This window comes from Zophobas morio, unplaced genomic scaffold (genome assembly GCF_036711695.1).
Source record: "Zophobas morio isolate AGI-343-1 ecotype UQ-CSIRO unplaced genomic scaffold, CSIRO_AGI_Zmor_V1 ptg000276l, whole genome shotgun sequence".
NCBI lineage: Eukaryota > Metazoa > Arthropoda > Insecta > Coleoptera > Tenebrionidae > Zophobas > Zophobas morio.
Genome location: NW_026972380.1, coordinates 3,856 through 16,978, shown reverse-complemented (window position 1 = coordinate 16,978; position 13,123 = coordinate 3,856). Strand labels below are relative to the sequence as shown.

Here is a 13,123-nt window from a genome sequence, read left to right as displayed (position 1 = left end):
GACGAACGTACTATATATATTATAACTTTTCCTCATTTTAATAATACTATTAAGATGTTTTTCATTGGAACTTTAATAGTATTTATTTATTTTAATGCTTTTAAATGTTCACCTCCTCCAGAGTATAAAAATGCGCTTAAAGAGTGTAGACTATTAAACTGCCATAATTTGTAAGAATCCATCTTATATTTTAAAGTTAGTAACTCTTCTCTCATTTAGCTTTTTCATTAGTAATGCATCAACAACCAGATGATGGCTATTAATATTTATTCTTAATGTCAAATTTGTTTGTTGCCATATACTACTTTAGTATTGGAGTAATTTAATAAACATATTATTTACATTTAAGGATTTTAACTGGATTAAACATTAACCAACTTCAAGCAGAAGAGTTAGCAGAACTTCCTTATGTAAAATACTTGTAAGTTCTGGCCATTTGTATGTTATTCGAGGGCCTTATAGTATTAGTCTTTACAGCAATAAGTTGTGTTAACTTTACTAAATCCAAAGAAAAAATTATGAAGTATATTTCTATAAAGTGACATTAAAAAAGTAAACTAAGTTTTTTTTTTTTAGTTTTTTCAGATAAAATTAATATATTTCAAGTTTTATTAGGTAATAATTTACTATATTAAAAAAAGGAGTTTAATAAATAATTCCATAAGTTCTCTTCCCTCCGGGATATTCGAAAAGCTTAATTCCTTAATAACATTGTAAGAAGTTATTACTTTGTCTAAGGCTATAAAGGGAGATAATTTCTACCCTTTAAACGTTAAGAAAACTCTCCAGAAATTATTTGACATTCATTGACTCTGCTACTTTTAAGCAATGTTCTACTTTAAAACAGTTGTAAGCATTTTTTTTATTTTAACTTTTCTTAATATTTTTTTAACTATTCAATTGTGGCTTTACTGTAATTTTTAGGTGGAAAAAATGCACTTTTTAACAATATTTATTATTCTTTATTACTGTAAACTATTATAGAGACCTCTCGAATAACCTTATTACATCAATTGACCGTGATGGCTTCGGAGGTATGCCCCAGTTAACCTCATTGTAAGTTTTTTTCTTTTCTCTACTTAATATATTGTTAAAGTATCTGATTCCAAAAATATGTAGAGATCTAGGATCAAACAAACTGACTGCTATAGAGAAAGAGACTTTTTCGAACCTCCCAAATCTACAACGCTTGTAATCTCTTGTTTTTTATATTTTTATAAATCATATTATAACATTATAAAAGATATACTTTTTTAAAAATTAATTGATGTACAATTACTATTTACTTTCCTCCTAATTGTTAATAAAAAATAGTAATTTTTATTATTATTTTTATAATATTTTCATTTTTTATATATCTTTTATAATTTAAATAATATTTTAAATTATTAATATAAAAAGATACTTGAACAAAAACAACATTAGTTCCCTTAAATTCAAAACGTTAAGTTGGCCTCCAAATTTAAAACTACTGTGCGTTGCTAGTATATTTATATAAACAATACATTATAAGCTGTTGCTATCTAGGGACTTGGAAGGAAATGAACTGGTTCACATTGACATAGATGCCATTTCAAGCTTAATTTCGCTGGAAAACTTTTAAGTTTTATAGAAAAAATATTATTTTACTAGTGTTACTATAATATTTACAACTATAGAACTCTCACTATACACGAATCATTTCCTTGCTGTCGTTTGGTGTCCTTTGAAGAACTTTTTAAAAAGTTTAAAATTTATCCAGTTCGTTGCTTGCTTTCTAATGAGGAGATTGTCAGCTACGAGACTTATTATACACTTAACCTTCTGGTTTAGGAAATTTTTATAAAAAGCACTTAATTTATTAAATAAATTATTCTCACAATTTTTTTTTACTATTTTCTTTTAGATTTTCTTGTAGTAAAAGCTGATCACTATTATAAGTTTAGAGTTACTGTTTTTATACACTACCGTTATCTTGTTTTTGTTAAAAAGTTGTACTTATAAGAGTTAAAATAAAATTACAATAATAGAAGCAAAGTAAATTATGTTGAGAAATGAATTAATAAGTACTTATGTACTAATTTATATATGATTTGCCCATAATCTGGTACGCACACTGTAAAATTCGATTTCTCAGAAGAAACTAAGAGAGGAATAAGGTGAAGCAGTTAAATGAGCTACGCATATCGACTATAGTAGGCCAGTAGTATATATATATTGATAAAAAAATAAAATATTGTAGAGCTAATAGTAGACAAATAACTAATAGCTGCATATCGACTGTAGAATTTAAGTTAATACATATAAATCAAATAAAAAAAAATAAAGGCCGCATATCGACGTTCGTATGTCGGTAAATAATATAAGCAAATAAAAAGGACAGTGGTATAACAAATAGTATACAAACAAGTGATAGCTAAGTCTCATTTTATGTTTAAAAAAAAAACCACGTAACCGCCTTAATTTAGCTTCCTCCCATTTCTCTTTTTCTTTTAGACTAACTTATGATTAAAAGAATTAGGAATATAATTTTAAAAATACCTTTTTTGAGTATACTAACAAATATAAAAGTTATACATTATACCGGAGTGTAACTAATTATTTCTACTCCCACCGTCTTGTGGTACTTAAAAACTTGGCACAATTTGTATTGGACGTTTCAGATTTAATGGTCAACAAAGTAAAATAATTTATAATAACTTTAACTAAACTAGTAAAATAACGGTTTTTTATCTAACGTAGCATTATTCTTAAAGTAGCTTACTTTTAAAATTGTTTTTCCTGGAAACTTTCTAAAGTTATAAATCTTACTTTTATATTTTTAGTTAATAGGATAGAATTTAAACAAATTCCTCTTTTCTGTTACTATGACTTTTTGGAAGAAATTTTAACCTCACTAGCTGTTGCTAATGACTGGCTTAAAGTTATACGCTGAAGAAGTAACCATTACAGTTTATGTATTATATATATTTAATATAAAAATTTTTATTATTAATTAAATATTACTCTTTTACAATAACAAAAATGTTGTAATACTATATCTTTTGTTTATTGTTTTAAACCAGATTTTAAATTCCATGTCTATCTTTATTATTTAGGAGGGCCATTAAAAAGTTTCCCAAGTTACAGAAGTGCGAAATATAGGAAACTGCATATGTAACCTGTGTACCTTTTACGAAAGGTAACAAGCTTAATTTACTTATTTCTAACATCTCGATAAAAAGTTGGTGGGGCTGGGCGCTTTCTATAGCCATAGTGCAAATACTATAACAGGAATTCTTTTAAATTACTGGCCTACTACGACCAAGTCATAGGGGCGCCTAGCGCTTGAGCATCCCCTACTCAATGGATTGGGCCCAGTGCCGGCCTCCCAAAGGAATAGCACGAGTGTCCCGAGAGGCTAAGTAGCGGAGGTATAAATGACTCAAAAGAACTATGGTATTTCGACTTGGAAAGGTGGAAAACCGCTGAAGGCCAGCACTAAGCGTGGTAGCCCTAAGTAATAGAGGTCTTCCGAAGGCTAGCTGTCAACCACTCTTCCTCGACTACGAGTTCCAAGAGGAATGAGCTCCTATAAAGTGATTTTAGCAGCTGTTCTTGGTTCATTAGCAGTCAATAATAGTTGAGGAGCCATAGGGTGTCTTGCCTTCGTCCCCAATAGTAGTTGAAGTCGGAGACACAGACTGAGCAGCGAGAAAATCGCCATAGAGCTTCTTCTGCAGCTACAAACACTCCCCGCGGTTGTGCCCTCCCAGCGGTTAATTTAAAGAGAGGTTAGCTCTTTTGTATCTGTAAGAAGGTGCGGGGTATGAGTTGGTTGTTGTGCTTTTGTTTAGCAAAAAAACGCAAGGCGTATCAACCGGTGACGTTGAAGAATAAAATTAATTAAATATCCAGTTATCAACCAGAGCGATACACAACATTGTAAATGGTTGTCGGGGAACCATGGGCAGCTGTGAGGGCGACCTCTAAACTATTAATTGTTATTGAAAAAGCGGGAGTCAGGAGGGTGCTGAGTTGGGAAATAGCGAACGACTGTAAAATTTAATTCAATTCTTTAATGACAGTGTTCAGATTTTATCTTTGCTTAACTTTAGTAAGACAGCAGATGATTTGAAAAGACCTTAAACAGCTTTGGGTTCGGAACGATTGTTAAAGTTCCTTCAATCTTCCTGTTTTGCTACTTATATTATGTGTTGAGGGGCTAGCATGCGAATTTTTATTGGTCACGTCTGTTCAAGCAGCATGTTTGCAGCAAGCATATGTTTCTTAAAAATACAATTTTTAAACCACTTTTCTTTCAAAGTTGTCCTTTTTATTTTTAAAAGGTTTGCCTTGAAGTTGTAGCGCCGGAATATAATTAATATATTTTTTTGTAACTGTTTTAAGTCCCGAAAGTTTGTCCCGTCTCTAAATTGTTTTCTAAGACTTTTTGTTTCAGGTAGTAAAATTAGACTTTCTAACTCTTTTTAGGAGCTGCATTCGCAACAACAATTTTGTGATGGATCCTTGTCCTTTAGGATTTGCGGAAGAAGATCCAATTACAATCATTTCGGGAAGTTTTAAAATATATGGTGAATGATTAATATTCTTAACAATATAAAAATATTGATAAAAGATGCTTATATGATAATAGATAAGTATAGGTACGTAAAGATTATAAGTTAGTAAAATGTTGAGCAAAGAAGCAGGTATCATATATAAAAAATCGCTGTGCACAGATTATCCTCAACTAGTTTTTCATAAGGATGGACTTATATACCTGGGCGTAGGGAAAGCAATTATAGCATAAACCAAGATGTGTTCAACATTTGAAACATTAATTTTAATCAGAGTAAAGTAAGAGGTAATACTCTTTCTGTTATACCTTTTTAAAAATACTGGTTAGAGAAACTGTAAGTAAAATGAGCGAGATCAAGAACCAGAAAAAATTCCATGTTTTAAAAGACAAAGCTTACTTACTACATATTGAACTTCAAATTCATGTGCATACTAATTGTAAAAATTATAATACTGAGTTATCTAAGATAGTGTCAATAATATTTCACAGTTTATCTGTTCAGGGACCGTTATAAAAACGTACAGCGCAAGATAGAAGAAAACGACAAAAAATGTATGAAATGATGGTATACAACTCTAAAAACCGAATTAGACATCATATATACACAAGTATTATGGTTAATTACTATTATATTATCCTCTCCTTGTAAAGCATAAGTTAAACTACCCGACCTCCATCAGTGACGCCGTTAAGAGCTTTTATTCACGCTGTTTATTAATGGGAGGGGTAAGTTGGCTTTATTAAGTTCAACAAGACTCCATGATTAGTAATTTTGTGACATTAATACTTATAAAAGCATCCAGGCTTATAAATATACCGTGCAGAATTCTCAAGGGAACCTTCTAAGAAAATACATGGTTTAATTGAACAGGTAGTCTAAGGTTGACCATGCTTTAAAAAGCGAAGTGAGGAGCTGTGTGGCGAGTACGCATGGTCTAACTAGTATAAATTAAATTTTTTTTAACTCTAATGCTAACTTGCTGGATCGAGAGGTAAAGTGCGATGTGCTGTAATCTTAATGTTAACATGTTCCTTCCTTCTCAGCACCGGGTTCAGTGAGTACAGGAAAATTAGTTAATTAAGTTTATCACCCGTTAACTTTTGCTAATTCCAGAGTAATTGTAGCTAATACAGTGTACCTCATAGCAGAGGCTTGCCAATCACCATAGTAATGATGGTGTTATTTTTAAAGAGGGCTGTAACATATTTAAAAACGCATAAAAATTTTTATAAATTAGATTTATTAAGTCATCAATTCTGTATTTTTTAGTGGCTGCTGTTGAGCCTTCATACAAAGAGCATCGGTTGCTAACAATAAGGGAAATGAACTTTTAACGATATTCATTGTATCTGCCAGGTTTTTTAAATAGATATTCGACCCTATAAAATATGCTGAAGCAGCTAAGATGCACCCAAAAAGATCGTGGCCGAAAAGAACAAATAAATTACTTCTAAGGAGAAGGCCAAAAAATGAAGGGCCACCATTTTCAGCTTTTTTCAAAAATTTGTTATTTTTATAGCATATAAAAAGAATGCTAACGGAAAAAAACAACTCCGTTGAAAACAACACAGCCCACGCCGATAAATGAGCAGAATAAACTTCCTCATTTTCCAGCATTTTCGTTTGATATCTTTTGTAGCTTATGTGAAATCTAGCAAGGGAAAAGGCCAGGGTCACTAGAATTAACAGGTGCCTTAAAAATTTTAATGTTTTTGAACCTTTAGTAAAAATATATGTAAATAGTCCGAAAAAAAACAATAAAAAAGTATAAAAATAAAAATTATAAACCTGGCAATAACAGAGCACGTAATTTCAGATAATTACAGTATAGAATTGTAAACTCGAAGAAAATCCAAAAGGGCTCCATGGTAAAAAAAGACAAATAAACGTAGTTACTATACCCGATTGATGGGTCGTAGGGTAACATATTAAAGGTAGCTGTTAACCAAGCCCCAATAAAGCCTAGAAGACATAATATGTTGCTATTAATATAAATAAACAATTGAGCAGTTCCAAGAATAATACTTAACCATAAACAGATGAAAATAGTAATAGATTCCAGTAAACGCCCTCACCCTCCACTTTGTAATAAATATGGCTAACATACATCAATTGAAGTAACATTAGCGCTAAATATGCATTAGGAGAGCCTACGGAGTCCACTCCATTTTGAATTTGCTTGGGATGTTTATTTAAATTTTCAATACTCATTATAATAGTGTGGAGGTTAAATAAACAGAAGGTAATGAAACTTAAACAAGTAATAACATCTTCAAGCATTCATGATCGATTAGCTATTAATACGTTCACATAGAAGTTGATTGGCGTTTTTTGGTTATTTTCATATATAGGAATATTTTGTAATATAATAATATTTTGAAAGCAACCTTCTACTGTTTGAAAAAAAGATATAATTGTTGGACTTCATGTATATATTAGCACAATGTTTTATATTTAATTCGTACTTAAATTAGTCACTAATTTTAAAAGATATATTAACTATTATTAACTTTTGATAATTAACCACTATTTACAAACTTTATAAAAATTTCTTACCAATAAAAATATATCTTCGCAGTCATTTAAGATTAATTTAATACTTCAAATATTTATTTTGTTCTCTTTAAAGCTCTACGTTCCAATTGGCTTGGTAAAATTAAAGCAAAAATTCTATTGGTCATACGAAAATCAAGTTATTCCCCAGCAAAGACCACATATTAGGTGTTACTAAAAACTTGAAACATCAAAGTGGAGTTAAGTGCAATCACCTAAAATTTAGTTAGTAGGTTTTAATAGTGGTAAATAAATACAATTGTAGACTCTAATTTAGTTTATAAAGTTGTGTAAAAACTCTATCAGCCTAATGTTAATATTATCTTCTGTAGGTTACGCTAATTTTTGCTAACGTTATATTGCTTTCCTAAAAAATTTTTTTGTAACAAAAAAAAGCATCTTTTAAGCAAAATAGCCAGTAAAGAAAAGTTTAGAAAACGGCTCCTAAATTATAGGCAGGCTAAGTAATTATTGCTATACTAGTTAAATATAACTGTGTTTATAAAAGATAAGAAACGTAAATTAATGGTTAAGTGTTTATTTCAAAGTTTATTACGCTGTAGCTGAGGTATATATCCACATTTTCAACTTTTCCCCCTGTTTTTCTGAAATTGATTGCTGCTCTTTCTTCTTTTGAGAGAACACGATAAATTACTCAGAGAACTCTCATATAATTGTAAATAAACTACAAATATATCCTCCCTTTAACCTTAAGGAACTCAGTAGTAAACGTAAACGGTTAAAAAAAATATATATTAAAGGCAAGTCCCTTGCGACCAGCTAGCCTCTAACAAAATAAGTACTACAGTTAAACGCGAACAGATGCTTTTAATAACGAGCTGCGGCATATGTAGCTACGACTTTAAATCCATACTATCGTTACATATGGTAAATGACAAAATCTTTTGAATTTTGAATAAAAATGCTTGTTATGACGACTGTAGTATTTTTAATAAATTAATAAAAGGTTTGTGGGATTTTTTTTCCTATTTGAAGATTCTTTGTTTTGTAGCTGTTCATATTTGTATGCAGGGCTAGCGACCAAATGAGACTCAAGCCAAAACCGAAAACTAAAATCAAACAATACAAAAAAATACAAATTAGCAATTTGAAGGATTACTAGTAACACTTGTAGCATTATTTATGAAACGGAATAAGAGTCTGAGCTCTACTGGTCAAGAGTAAGTCAAAATGAGTTAGTAAGAAAAAGGATCCCCAGGGTATGAAAGATTGAATAATAACGAAGAAATTTCCTATTAAATACAAATTGAAGCTCATTAAAACAGGAAAGATGCAATTGAGGCTTCCAACCTAAAACAAGAGGAAGGAGGAATAGCAAGGACGTGTGAATAAGTAACCCTTGCCAAGAGTTAATTTTATACTTTCAGAATGGTCTATGAGCAAAAATTACTATTGGAATTCGAAAAAAAATGTATAGATTTCATTGAGGTGAAGTAATTATCAGGCCATAGAAGCAAAAAGTTAAACATTGAATGGCAGATTGCGAAACAACCTTTGTAAACATAGGCGTATAAGTTTTATATGAGCAACTTTTTGTAAAGCCAGAGCCTTAAAAAGGCGGTTCAGGGTGGTTCGAAAGTCAAGCATATTAAAATTTAATGTAATAAATTGCTTTTTCTATTTTTATCGTCTACCCTAACCGTGGTAATTTTAAGGGTAAACTAACAATTAGAAATTGTTATTTTAAAAAATTTGAAATGAAATGTTAAAGTCGTTAACTTTTTGAAACTTTAGCTTTTTATTATTTTCTTGGTAACACTCCTAAAGTTGTAAGTTTAACTAAAACCAATTGTAAAACTGAAAAGGTCTTCAGCAAGCTATTTTAAAAGTCATCGAAAGTAATATATAGCTAAAAATTATTGTCTGTTAGTTAACAATAAAGTTACAATTATAGTAAAATTAAGTTACATCTACACCTGGGTATATTTAAAAGCTAAGGCTCTTTTTTAAAATTCCTGTCCCTTTGTCAGATCTAAATCTTTTTTTTTTAAAAAAAGCACTAAACGTGGCTAAAAACTGATCTTGCCAATTCATCCAGGGAGGGTCCTAGTGTCAACAGTTGGCTTCACAGAATCTCTAACAAATAGCTAAAAGGTTAAAAAAACTATCGTCATTGTCGACACAGACACTAAATTAAGTGCGATATACTAAGATACTTATCAAAAGCAAAGAAAAAGTTTAAGAAAATGTTCTCAGCTAGCCCAGAAATCATAACAAGTATATCAAAAATTATAATAAACGGAAAAACAATACTTTTGTCATCGAAGAAATAAGAAGAGACAAAGGTGGAATTCCATGATGAATTTTTACCAGAAGGACTACACAATCAGGGGCTCTTTCTTAGGACCATCTATAATTATAAACTAGACATGCTAAGCGAGCGGAATGTACAAACGTAATGCGGATGGCTCATTATATATTGTATCAATCAGAATTACTTGATATGCTGCTTGGAAGCTAAGCTAAAACCTGTACAAGAATTGGTAATTCCCGTTTCTTCAAAATTTAGTAGGAAATGCAAATATTTTGGTTATAATCTACGTCATTTTCAAACTAAAATTGGCATTTATTTGTATAATTCTAAAAGTATGTTAACTCTTAAACTAAGTTCATCGGTGTTTAGTGATTATTATATCATTAAAAAGGGGTTACAAAGATGAAAACTTTTTAGTGCATTTCTTGAGAATGTTAGTGTACGGTTTAGGATTTGGCATCTTGTGACCTTAATCTATGTAAATATATGCGCCTAAGCTTAATATGTGCAAGTCTTTGTAAAGCCAGAGCCTTAAATAGATACTTATGGGTTGTACGAAAGTTAGTAAAGTGTAGTAAAATTTAAAGTAATACATCGCTCTTTCTTATTATTATTATCTTTGTTTAACCGTGGTAATTAAAGGGTAAACTAGCAATTAAAAAAAAGTGTTAATAAAGTCGTAATAAAAACTATAAAAAAGGCCAAATTCGTTAGCTTTTTATTTATTTTCTTGGTTACACCCATGTAGTTGAAAGTTTTATTATAACCAAGTTTAAAAATTAAAAGGTCTTAAGCAAGCTGGTTAATTTACATCGGAAGTAATAGCCATAGAAATTCCATCGTCCGTTAGTTTACAATAAAAGTTACAATAATAATAATATAAAGTTACACCTATGTTAGGGTATATTTAAAAAAAAATAAGGCTCTATTCTAATATTGCTGCAACTGTTTCTAAATCTAAATTTTCATATAAAAAAAATTCTAAGGACTAAACCTGACTAAAAGCCGATCTTGCCGATATATCCTGGAAGGGCTCCAGTGTTAACTATTGGTTTTCATAGTATTACTAATTAGCAACCCGCTTAAAGGTTTAGAACAACTAAAATTTAACCAAATCTACCGGGTGAGGATGATAGATTTAAAATAGAAATAGAAAGACAAAGCGATTTAAGGAGTATCCTTAATCAAGTCATTAATTTCAACAAACTATGAGGATATAAAACTAAATACTGCTACAAACCGTTTACTAATGTCAAGATGCCTTACATTTAAATATATTTGCGCTTCTTAGTGGAAAAAACGTTGAACCAGATCAACTCAACTACAGTCCCACGTACTCCAATACTCGAATCAAACTTTTTTTTACAGAAGAGAGGGTCTATAAAAACAAAATATACTAATATTGTAAGCAATCTTATAAATTTTAAAACCCAAGAAAAGAACTTTGGGACAATTTCAACAATAAAAGAGGTAATGACAAGCAATATCCTAATTTTTATAACGACGAGTTAAACATTTTAGTGGGTAAATGGAAGGCCGACTCCCGATATAAACACAAGCAGCCGATGAAACACTTAAACAAGGTACGGACAAAGATTTTTATTTTTAAGGTGTGAACTTAAAAAAAGAAAATAATTAAACAAAATCTTGCAATGGGCGGACTACAACAAACACAAGTTATACAAAAGAACAACTGGACTTTCAATTAATACAGAGAAAGCAACGTAAGCGAAACCCTGACACATACAGTTTGTGAAAAAACTTAAAAACACTGCAGGCCAACCAAGTACCATAAAAATATATGTTCAGAGCTTAAGAAGCCCAACCAAAGTGCCTCCACTCTATTAAAAATAGCTATAATGATGTTATAAACAGTATTAAAACGATGTGCCAACTCGTAAGATATTTGAATAATAATATAGCTACTCGTTAAAATATCAATAACGAGACAAATTTTTTTTTACGAAACGCAAACAAAATGAAAGCAAATATAATATAAACCAGTAGTAAACACAATGAAAAGGACAGAGAATAAGTGTTAAACCATCTCAGCGTGAAAAAATTTCTAAAATATAATCTTATGCATAAAAATTATCATGCTCCAACACATTCATATGCGATAAAAATTTGGATACCGAAAAGGAACAACTAGAGATAGTATTACAAGGAAGCAATTAAAATACAAGTTACGACCTAGAAGGCCAAGAAAATTTAAATATACACACGAATTCAAATTTCATAATACAAACATAACGCGATTAATTGAGAATTAAAAAAAAAATACATGTGGGAAGATCAAAAAAAACATTTAACTTCCATAATATTTCAGATACTATTGATCAACATTATAGGTTGGGACTTCAATACTATGACCACCTTACAAAATCTAATGATTATTAAGTGAGAATGATTAAGACCTTTTCAAAAAGTCTCGGACTAACCCACAAAAGAATGGCCCCTCTGTAAAGAATCTATATAATTCCTCAGTTAGTGCCAACCTTTAAATGATACCTATCCAAATTTGATGACATTTCGTCTATTAGTTATTGAAATATTAAAACTTTAGTGACTTAATCTTTGTTATTTTCGAATTTGTGTTAATTAAGTATTGTTTTTCGATGGGAAAAATTACCGTTCAAATTCAACAATTGCTCAAAAAGGGCTATAACGTATCTGATCCTTCGAAAACAACGATTTGTAGGTGGTTTGCCGTTTAGAAGGGGCTAAGACAGTTACTCCATTAAATTTTAAAAAAATTTACAGAATTGTCTTCGTGGATGATCGTTAAGAAGTTACATGAGTTAGCTGAATCGCAAAGATATTAATGGAATGTGTAAGCTATATTTTGCGAACATTTGTGCATGAGAAAACTGTTCGCAATGGGAAATGCGTTTGCTCATAGTGGACCAAAAACCACAAAGTGTTGATGAGCTTTTTAAGCGAATTAAAAGAAATATTGGACGCAATATGTAACAATGGATGTAATCTGGGGCCATCATTATACGTCAGAGTTTATTCGGCAGTCAGCCGACTGGGAAGCGATTAAAAACCACTTAAATCGACCAAAAAACGCAACAGTCTGCCGGAAGGGGTTCTGGCCTCCATGTTTGGGATGTGCATAATAATATTTATTAACTACCCTTGAAAAAAAAAGTGCTCTTTCATCAAGAAAATGTAAAAGGTTACGTACATCACACTGGGATCGAGAGTTGTCCTCGTAGCTCAGCGGTTAAGGGCATTGACGAGCATACTCAAGGTCGTGGGCTCGATTCCAATCGACGCAACTCTCTTTTTTGGTCTGATGGTTGCGTATTTAAATCTCGCCCTCATATATCTAATAAAATGCATCGTGCAACAAGTCGATGGCTAAAATGGCGAAATTACATGAACTGAAGTTCGGTTTGTCTCTGCGTCCACTGTACTCGCCAGTTTCGTCTCCCAAAGACTATAATCTCTTCGCAGACTTGAAAAAATGCTTCAGGGGAAGAGACTTTGGTCAAACGACGCCGAAGCAAAGACCTGCTTTGAAATAAAATTAAAAATTATTCTAAAACAATTACTTTTTAAATAACTTCATACACTAATTAAATTAAACTTCCAAAGATAAACTAATTTTTTTGCCAGATTTATAAATAAATGATATCGATTTTTCCTAATATTTATTTTATTTTAATTTATAAATTAAGTAGAAATAAAAAGAAAATGAAGTACAAAAAGATTATATAAAGAATTCATATGAACTTTCATACTTACC

General features: G+C 30.8%; 1 long non-coding RNA gene across 1 annotated transcript; it reads left to right on the top strand.

Moving 5' to 3' along the window:
* The first annotated feature begins 1,116 nt into the window (after positions 1-1,116).
* Positions 1,117-1,593, top strand: LOC135119590 (uncharacterized). Its single transcript, XR_010278285.1, has 3 exons — positions 1,117-1,191; positions 1,402-1,473; positions 1,528-1,593. It is a non-coding gene; the product is annotated as an uncharacterized LOC135119590 (long non-coding RNA).
* Positions 1,594-13,123: the final 11,530 nt, after the last annotated feature.